This window comes from Thermobia domestica, chromosome 9 (assembly GCF_964235325.1).
Source record: "Thermobia domestica chromosome 9, izTheDome1.hap1.1, whole genome shotgun sequence".
Taxonomy (NCBI): Eukaryota; Metazoa; Arthropoda; class Insecta; order Zygentoma; family Lepismatidae; genus Thermobia; species Thermobia domestica.
Genome location: NC_137462.1, coordinates 18,686,218 through 18,696,793, shown reverse-complemented (window position 1 = coordinate 18,696,793; position 10,576 = coordinate 18,686,218). Strand labels below are relative to the sequence as shown.

Here is a 10,576-nt window from a genome sequence, read left to right as displayed (position 1 = left end):
TTATATGTATCACAAGCTATGTGAGCATAAGGTTTCTTGCTTTGTTTATTATAATGGTATCAATATATTATTTTATTTACCTAGGTACATCTCTTTATATTTTGGTATATGGATTAAAACTCTCTAAGTTCGCTGCTTCCATCTGGTAGAAAAGAACTGTTCTCGATAAAGCATTCTGTACAATATTGTCAATTAACATTACATCATTTCATACGTTATATATATATCGTTAGTTTACGTTAGTTTTGCTTAAATTATCGTTAGTTTCGAAAAAATAGAACTTTTATTCGAAAAATAAATGGGCAGGCCAACTTCACGGTTCCCCACCCACAAAAGAATTTCAATTTTTTTTTTCACATCACATCGTTAGTTTATGATTAGCTTACATTCGTTTTGCTGAAACTATCGTTAGTTTCGCAAAAATAACGATTTTATTCTAGAAATAAAGGTTCCCGCCAAATGTAAAGTTAGCCCGCCCATAAACAATTATCATAAATTTCTATCTTACACCGTTAGTTTATGTTAGTTTTCCTAAAACTATCGTTAATTACGCAAAAATATCGATTTTATTCGAGAAATAAATGAGCAGACCAACTTCACTGTTCCGCACCCGCAAATGAATTTCAAAGATTTTTTTTTTCATCATATCGTTAGTTTATCGCTAGTTTACGTCAGTTTGTTGCCCATTGGTTGAATAAGTTGGTCTGCCCATTTATTTTTTGAATAAAAATTTTATTTTTTCGAAACTAACAATAATTTAAGCAAAACTAACGTAAACTAACGATAAACTAACGATGTAGATAAGAAAAAGAAAAATTCATTAGGTAGGCGGGACACCTTCACAGACGTTAACGTGTCTTTTGTCCGGTTTACTTAGAATGAGAAAAGGGACCTATAAGGTATTTTTCATCCAGATTACTGACAATAAGAGGAGCAAACTACAGTAAACCCCCGTTAACACGAATTCCGAGGGACTGAAAAATCAGGAGTTCGTGTTAAAAAAATTCGTGTTAACCGGGGACCCAAATTTCATTATTCATACATACACATTACAGTATACAGACTATACATACCACTACAGTATATTATGTATGTCATAGAAAACACTACAGATGGTATCGAGATGAGACTGAGTAGTCTCAGTCTCGTCTCAATTTCGAAAAGCACGTATCGGTTCCAAATTCTAGACGAGACCAAGGCTATTCTCCGTCTTGATACCATCCAGAGAATGGAATCGAGACGAGACTGAAACAGTTTCGGTCTCGTCTCGATTTCGAAAAGCACGGCTCGGTCTCAAATTCGAGACGAGATCGAGACTAGTTTCGGTCTCGATACCATCCTCTGAAAAGTAAAAACACTACAGTAAGTTTATTATCCTATCTTCGACGATTAGAAAAAAAAGTTTACATTGCTTCTACGTCCGTCAATCCTCTTTATAACATCAGTTTGCAACAACACAGAAAATTCATTTGAGGATAAAAGGTTTTACATTTCAATAATACTGCAGTACTGAGTATAAGTGTATTGCAGCTTGAAAAAATGTCCTCGCTGATCATTTTCTGGTGAAAAATTCCAATTGGATTTTTCTTCAACACATCACGGTCTACTTCCTCTAGGATTTTTAGCTTTGTTTGCAGATCTATACTTGTCTGCTTCCTATTGGCCGTGAAATTTACGGGGAAAAATTAGCGAAAATACTGCCCACTCCCGAAAGGTCAAGTGGTTGAAACAGCGAGAATAAGCGTCCTCCACAAATGGAATTTCCACACAGAAAATCCAGGTCAAGTTATATAATTGACAACTCCGCTAGCAGGGTGGGTACCGCTAGTAACGGAAAGGTATTTATGATTGCTGTCACCAGTTTGGAGTTACAGGGGAGATACGATCTTTTGTCTCGAGCTGTCGCCAGCTCGTCTGCCAAGCACCTGCATGCTCAGCGCTTGACGGAGGACAGAATCAACACCTCATAAGAGAGAAATGATACCCGTTTCAGGTTTTTCTCTTATTTACAGGGCAATTTTCGTCTGTATAATTACTATATGACAAAAACTGATCTGGAGTGAAATCTAAAATAAGAAAAATGATTTAAAAAAAAGAAACAAACAAAGAATTGAAAGTTCGTGTTAAATGAAAACATTTACTGACTCAAGGGACTAAAAATTAGTTCGTAATTCGTGCTAACCGAAATTCGTGTTAACCGATAAAATTTCCTATAAGATAACGTACAGCGATTCCGGGATCGAAATTTTGTTCGTCCTAACCGAGTGTTCGGCTTAAGCGAGTTCGTGTTAACGAGGTTATACTGTATCTTTAGTCTCGTTTACTGAGAATGAGAGAGGAAATATATAATACCTCTTTCGTCTAGTTTACTGAGAGTACGAGAAGAAAACTATAACGTTTCTCTTCTAGTTTTCTGAGAATGTGAGAAGCAAGCTATAACATCTCTTTTGTCAGGTTTATTGAGAATGAGAGAAGGAACCTATAATGTCTTTCGTCTAGTTTACTGAGAGCAAGAGAAAAAAAAACTATAACAAGTTACTCTTCTAGTTTTCTGAGAATGAGAGAAGCAAGCTATAACATGTCTTTTGTTAGGTTTATTGAGAATGAGAGAAGGAACCTATAATGCGTTTTTCGTCTAGTTAACTGAAAGTAAGAGAAGAAAACTATAACATGTTTTTCTTCTAGTTTTCTGAGAATGAGAGAAGGAATCTATAACATGTCTTTTATCAGATTTATTGAGAATGAGAGAAGGAACCTATAATTCGTCTTTTGTCTGGTTTACTTAGAATGGGAAGAGCTATCTACAACATGAGTTTCGTCGTATTTACCGAGAATGAGAGAAGCAACCCATGTCTTTTGTCAGGTTTATTGAGAATGAGAGAAGTAACTTATAATGTGTCTTTCGTCTAGTTTACTGAGAGTAAGAGAAGAAAACTATAACGTGTTTTTCTTCTAGTTTTCTGAGAATGAGAGAAGCAAACTATAATATGTCTTTCGTCTCGATTATTGGGAACGAGGGAAGGAATCTATAATACGCCTTTTGTCTAGTTTACTGAGAATGAGAGAAGGAACCTATAATGTGTCTTTAGTCTAGTTTACTGCGAGTAATAGAAGGAATTTATAACGTGTTTTTCTTCTAGTTTTCTGGGAATGAGAGAAGCAAACTATAACGTGTCTTTTGTCTCGTTTACTGAGGATGGTAGAAACAACCTATAACGTGTCTTTCGTTTGGCTTTCTAAGAATAACCTGGACTTATAGCGTCGTTGGAGATGACTAGTCTATAATGTCAACCCCTGTGTGAAGTATTTACTTGACAGTTCACTTGGAAAATAGTGATGAAACGGGTCACAAACTTTGCGACTCACCACAATTGCTGACCCAAAGAGATCCAATCTGACCCGGACAGCCACGTGCATCGGAGTGGTCCACCTTATTATTTGATGTACAGGGAAAACGAAATTACGACCCTGCGCGATTTGAAAGTGTTATTTGTGTTGTGGAAGAGGGAAGACTGTCCTATCGTAAAGCAGTCATGTTTATCAGATGCCACGTTCGACAATAGAAAGCAAACATCAGGTCTCTGAGAGGCCAAACTGTTCTAAGTGCAGAGGAGGAAAACATGTTGGAGCATGGCATTCTTACAGCTTCAAATAGGGGCTTTCTTTTACATCATGAAGATGTAAAGTATCTTGTGAAGTGGTATATGAACAGAAAGGCTATCTAGGTGATGATGATAGAGTTGGCAAGGAACAGATTTTCCGAGTGTTAGCTAAGCTTCGTGAAGTAAGGGGTAAGATGTACTGTACTTCCACGAAAACGTAAATTAATCTGAAGCACTAATGAACAAACAGAACATGATTGTGTATGTGTGTTTGTGTGCAATACTTTTTTCTGTTCTCTATCGTCCCATTGCTTCAAACCAATATGTATTTTTCTTTTGAAAGTTTACAGGATATTGGTATATCACTATGTTTTAAATATGGTTGTGAATGTGTAACTGAAACTACGAAAGAATTCAAATAAATGTCCGATAACCTTCCTTTTTGCTGTCAAATATTGTTTACGTTCCGATTTCACACCATAGTGACACAGCGTCGGACTATTTTGCAGAAATGCTGTCTTGTCCGAAATCATCCCAGCACACGGGGGTGAAATCGGATACATTCTAATGTTTTTTATGTACACAATTGGTCAAAAATTCTTTTCTTTCGTCTGTTATATTCCTGAAACATATCCCCCATGATATAGCTATTTATAGTAACAAAATAATGTAAAGTAGTTGCAACACAGTTGAAAATGTACCAGATCCGTCCGATTTCAACTCATTTGACGGTATAGAAAGTTCCAATGGCGGATTTAGAATGTAAAGACCTGGGAGGGACCAACCAAAACCCAGACTGTGAAACGCATATCATGAGTTTATTATAAACTTTCAAAAATATATAAATAATTTCTTAAATTATTTTTGTCACCCCAAAAACTGAGGAGGGGCCTAGGGCAAGGTCCGCCACTGGAAAATTCTATCCATAGGTGAGAGCAATATTCACATGATCATGTACAGTGTGTAGACTATAGAATGTATGTACAAAATTCCATTCACTTAAGAACTTTATTTCTGATTAATCCTTTTAGAATTTTGATACGAATTTGTACCACGCAGTAGGGTTTTTGTTTAAACTTAATTTCTGATTAACCCTTTTGGGATTTTTGGTACGAATTTGTACCATGGAGTAGTGTTGTGTTTAAACTTAATTTCTGATTAACCCTTTTGGGATTTTTGGTACGAATTTGTACCGTGGAGTAGTGTTGTGTTTAAACTTAATTTCTGATTAACCCTTTTGGGACTTTTGGTACGAATTTGTACCATGGAGTAGTGTTGTGTTTAAACTTAATTTCTGATTAACCCTTTTGGGACTTTTGGTACGAATTTGTACCATGGAGTAGTGTTGTGTTTAAACTTAATTTCTGATTAACCCTTTTGGGACTTTTGGTACGAATTTGTACCATGGAGTAGTGTTGTGTTTAAACTTAATTTCTGATTAACCCTTTTGGGACTTTTGGTACGAATTTGTACCATTGAGTAGTGTTGTGTTTAAAAGCTTATTAAGCTCGTATAACACGTATTGAACTCGTTTTCTTTATTGGTCAAGTCAAGCATGGCCCAAAGAACACCTCAGATGCGTTTTGGAACCGGATGGTCAACTTGGCGGTGCCAAGTGGGGGTGGAGGGGCGTGACATTGTTTTTTCTTAAGGCAATTTTAAAAATTTATCTGCTCTTTGTTTTCCAGATATCAAATTAAAATTTTGCACACGGATTGTGCACATAACTACATATTTTTTCAAGAGATTTTCAGATCCCTACGTGAACACAGGTCTGAGCCAGATGGACGAAATGTTCCGAAGGGTGATTTTACAGAAAAATTTCCGGTTTTCCCCGAATTTCCCGGTTTAGGGATATCATACGGACATGTGGGTATGCCATTGGAAAGGGGGCGTTATACTGATGAATATGGCGTTTACATATATCACCTTCAGATTTTCAAAAACATTTTCCGCCTTATGGTTTCAAGGTACCAGATTGAAATTTATCACACGCACTGTGTATATAACTTCGTATTTTTCCGGAAATTTTCAGATCTCTACATGATCCCAGGCCTGAGCCAGAGGGGCGCAAACATTTTGATTCTGTTAAAAAAAAACTCCCGGTTTTCCCGTTTCTGGTGTACAAGACGGACAAGCAAGTGGTATCGTTGGAAAAGATGCTCTATTCTGAAATAAACGAGGTATAAACCATGATTTTACGATAAATAGTATGGAAGCTGTAGCTGTTTGACTGAAAGTCTAAAATTTACCTCAAAAGTGGAAATCCTAAAAGAGGTAACAGCTTATGTATAATAATGGGTTATTTATTTAATTTATATTTAATAAGGTGATAACAATAGAGGATTATTGAATAGTTGTCACATAGAAACGATTATATTGAACAGAGCAGTATTACACTGATCTTCGCAAAACTTTTCATTTATTTAAGAAGCGTCTACTTTTGAAGTATTTCTGTCAAAGATGGAAGACGAATCACAAATAAGAGATAGAATTGGATCATTAATAATAAGTCCACGTTTTGATCACTTTTCACTTAAGCCACAACTCGTGAACGCTATATCCGATACAGGATTTGGCCAACCATCTTCAATCCAACAACATTGTATCTCTCTGATAATCAACGGAGCGGATTTAGTATGCCAAATTAAAGCTGGAATTCAGAGAACTGCCGTGTATGCTCTGGCTACACTACAACAGCTGAAGCCAAAGAAAAATCAACTCTACGTTCTGGTTCTATGCCACACGAGAGAACTAACAGAGCAAATCAAAGAGGAATTTGAGATATTGTCAAAGTATATACCTGGTGTTAAGATTGGATCATTTTTTGGCGGGTTTCCCGTAGAAAGAGATCTGGCAACATTGGAATATGCAACTCCTCACATCGTTGTTGGCACTCCAGGGCGAATGAGGGACTTGGTGAAATCAGGAGCATTAAATGTAGACCATCTCGAATATTTTATTCTTGATGAATGTGATCTAATGTTGGAGAATCTTGAGTTTAGAAACGACGTTCAGGAGATATTTTGTACTACACCACGAGAGAAACAAGTGCTTATGTTCGGTAGCACATTAACAGATGAAATTCGCTCTCTATGCAAGAAATTCATGAGACAACCTATTGAAATCAACGCTTACGAAGAAACGCAGCCTGACTTCTCAAATGTAGAACAAAAATATGTCATTCTAGAGGAAAGCCAAAAGAATCAGAGACTTGTTGAACTATTACAGAATCACCAGTTCCATCAAGCAATGATTTTTGTGAAGTCCAATGATAGATGTGAAGCGTTATCAAAAATGCTACGTGAACTCGATTTCTCAGTTGTCCGAATTCACGCAGGAATATCACAGAAGACTCGCTTATCAATGTACAGAAAATTCAAAGACATGCGAGAGGTCATTATGGTGGCAACTGACTTGTTTAGCCAAGGATTTTATACACCGCAAGTAGACATAGTAATCAATTATGATGTTCCATCTGACTCCAGCATCTATCTCCAGCGAGCAACACACGCTGCACATTATCTGTTAAAGGGTCTGGTCGTTACATTTGTCAGCAGCGAAACAGAAGTTGAAGTTCTCAGAAAATTAAAGGAAGATTTTGGATTTCCAATTGGAGAGATGCCACAAATTAATTAAGAAGTTTTCTACAAACAATTACCAAAGTTATCTTTAAATGTGTAAATTTGAGTTATTTGACAATATTCACGTGTTTTATTATTTTTTAATTTAATCTTATTCTCAACGAAGAACTTAACTTTTTTTCCTATAATAATTTGATCAAATCCACATTTTATACATTCTGATACTGAGAACACATTTAGATTATTCTCTTGAATTAATTAAATATTAACTTGATTACGTGTAAGAAAATTATATTTTAACTTATTTTGTCAACAGTAATGAAAAATAAACTAATTTTGAATAATAGAAAATTAGTTTCTATTCTTATTCTTTAGTTTTAGTTGGTAATAAACACGGATGAAGGAATGAAGAAGAGAAAATATTACAGAACTTTCATTTACGAATGCATCCACACTGATAGTTGAAGCAATCGATTTTAAGTATAATCTTTCAACCAAAACTGAAAACAAAATGAAATATTTTGGTTTAACGTCCCACGGTTCATACCGTTTAGACTACGGAAGACGAGTGATTTAAGACAAGTGAATGTTGATGGAATAATCGGGGGAATGGGAATGTGGGAGGAAACAAACAGGAGTGTTCTGAGAAAACTCACGGACACGATGTTGTCTATCACAAATGTAATTGTCATGGGATCGAACCAGGGACCCCACACACTAGAGGTATGCGCACTACCACTTAGTCACTGAGCCCCTCTTACAACCAAAATATTATATGAAGTCGCAACCTTATTAAATACTTTTTTTAAAGGTTTAACCAATAACTCTTATATTTAAGGTTAAACTGATGCCAAAAAAACAATATTCTAAACATTATATACCCTCTCAAGTCCCCATGTATATGAGGTATATACCCTCTCAATCCCCCAAGTATGTGAAATATTTGGTCTAGGAATTAATTCGTGCGGGTGGATAAGAGATGGCGCAACGAACGGAGCGTCCCACAGTTCCGTGTATCCACACATGTGTTGCAAACCCCTGTCATCGCGTATCGTTCGTAGTATAGAGCAGTGGATTAAAGCGTCAACAACACCAGTTTGTAGTTAAGTGAACATGGCGCAATTTGTGCCTGATAAAGTTGTTTTTGCGGGGTGTCCTGCTGCATTACTTTAACATGCAGAAAAGTGCGACTGAAAGTCATCGTATTTTGGTGGAAGTGTATGGTGACCATGCTCTAGCTGAGCGAACGTGTCAGAAGTGGTTTGCACGGTTTAGAAGTGGTGATTTCGGCTTGGCAGACCAAGAGCGAGCTGGACAGCCAAAAAAAATTCAAGACGAAGAATTGACAGCATTGCTCGAGCAGGATTCGTGTCAAACGCAGGAACAACTTGCAGCAGCATTAGGCGTTGATCAAACAACAGTCTCCAAACGCTTGAAAGCCATGGGAATGATTCAAAAGATGTCACATTGGGTTCCACATGAATTGAAAGACAGAGACGTTGAAAGACGAAAAACCATTTGCGAATTGCTGCTTCAACGACAGAGCAGAAAGGGGTTTCTGCATCGAATTATTACGGGTGATGAGAAGTGGATCCATTACGAGAACCCTAAACGAAAAAAGGCCTGGGTGAAACCAGTTGAACCAGGTCCATCACAACCAAAACGAGATATTCACTGTGCAAAGGTTATGCTGTGCATATGGTGGGATATGAAAGGTGTGGTGTACTCTGAGCTGCTGCAACCGGGTGAAACTATGAATGGAGAACGTTATCGACGACAATTAATGCGTTTGAAGCAAGTTCTGGCCAGAACACGACCAGAATGGGAGAACAGACATGATAAACTTATTGTTCAACATGATAACGCTCGCCCACATATCGCAAAACCGGTCAAAACCTATTTAGAAAATGTCGGATGGGAAGTTTTACCCCACCCGCCGTATTCACCAGACGTTGCTCCTTCGGACTACTACTTGTTCGATTGCATGAACAACGATTTGATTGGACAGCGGTTTACTTCTTCAGAAGATATCGAAACATGGGTCTCTGACTGGATCGCTTCCAAGGATGAGGACTTCTTTCGCCACGGAATCCGTACATTGCCTGACAGATGGGCGAAAGTGGTGGCTAGCGATGGACAATATTTTTCTTAAGTTATTTATGTATTTTGTGTTTGTACTACAGCTTCAATGTGTGCGTACCAACCGCACGAATTAATTCCTAGACCAAATATATACTCTCTGAATCCCGCAGGTATGTGAGGTATAGGCTTATAACTTTTCAAATCCTGAAGTATGTGAGATATACACTCTCAATCTCTCAAGTATGTGAGGCTCAAACCCTCAAGTATGTGTGGTATATACCCTTTCAATTTCCCAAGTATGTGAGGTATAGGCTTATACCCTTTCAAATCCTGAAGTATGTGAGATATACCCTCTCAATCTCCCAAGTATGTGAGGTATATACTCTCTCATTCTCCAAATATGTGAGGTTTTTACCCTACCAATATTTCTTTAAAGTTTAACAAAAAAATCTGTTAACATCAAAAACCTGTTTTACTATTTATAGAAAATAATTCAAACTTAAGCACATGGAAAGATATCATTAAAGTCACTGTCACCCCCATAGATGTTATGCGGCACATTTAACTCCTTTCACATTTTCGGAGGTCCTTGTAGCCCCTGGCGGTTTGGTGTTCAATTAGTTTACCCCGTGTACGAGATGGTTTAACCAACAGAATAGTGTTACGAGTGGGAACAGTTTGATTTGTATGGGTACTGAAATGGTAGCGAAACTCACGCTGAACTGCCGTAATAGACTCATTAGTCTTGACAAAATACAGTAACAGGCAAATACAGTTCTACCTTCTGCGGCTTCATGACTTAATCTGAAAGGAAAATGAAATAAAAATATGCAGAAACTAAAAGAAAATAACAGACAATAAAATATTAAGACTTGAAGAAACCTAATGACACCTTCTCCAACTAACGTTAGTGGAGAATTTTAAACATCTCAAAAGCGTCCGTTCTCCCTGATTGGAACATTGACTAAGAAGGAACTGTATCATGAGAAACGTGCTAGAGAGTATGGTGGAAGGAAAGAGAGGGAGGAGACGCAAGAGCCTACAATTGATGGACGATATCAAAACAGAAAAATCGTAGTTGAAGACGAAGAGGTTAGCTTAAAACCATGAAACATGAAAGGTTGTCAGTTTCAGCAAGTGACCTGCTAATAGTGGTAAAATATCTTATGTCTGACTCACTCTTTATTTTTTACTGAAATGGGCTTAGAGCATATTTTCTTTTCATTTAACATTTTCTTCCTTTCGATGTGGTAAACCTATTCCAGGCTATATTTATATTCATGTTCGTGCCGTACCACATGGAGAGAT

At 37.2% G+C, this 10,576-nt stretch overlaps 1 pseudogene; it reads left to right on the top strand.

Moving 5' to 3' along the window:
* The first annotated feature begins 6,065 nt into the window (after positions 1 to 6,065).
* Positions 6,066 to 7,241, top strand: LOC145660753 (ATP-dependent RNA helicase WM6 pseudogene; annotated as a pseudogene).
* Positions 7,242 to 10,576: the final 3,335 nt, after the last annotated feature.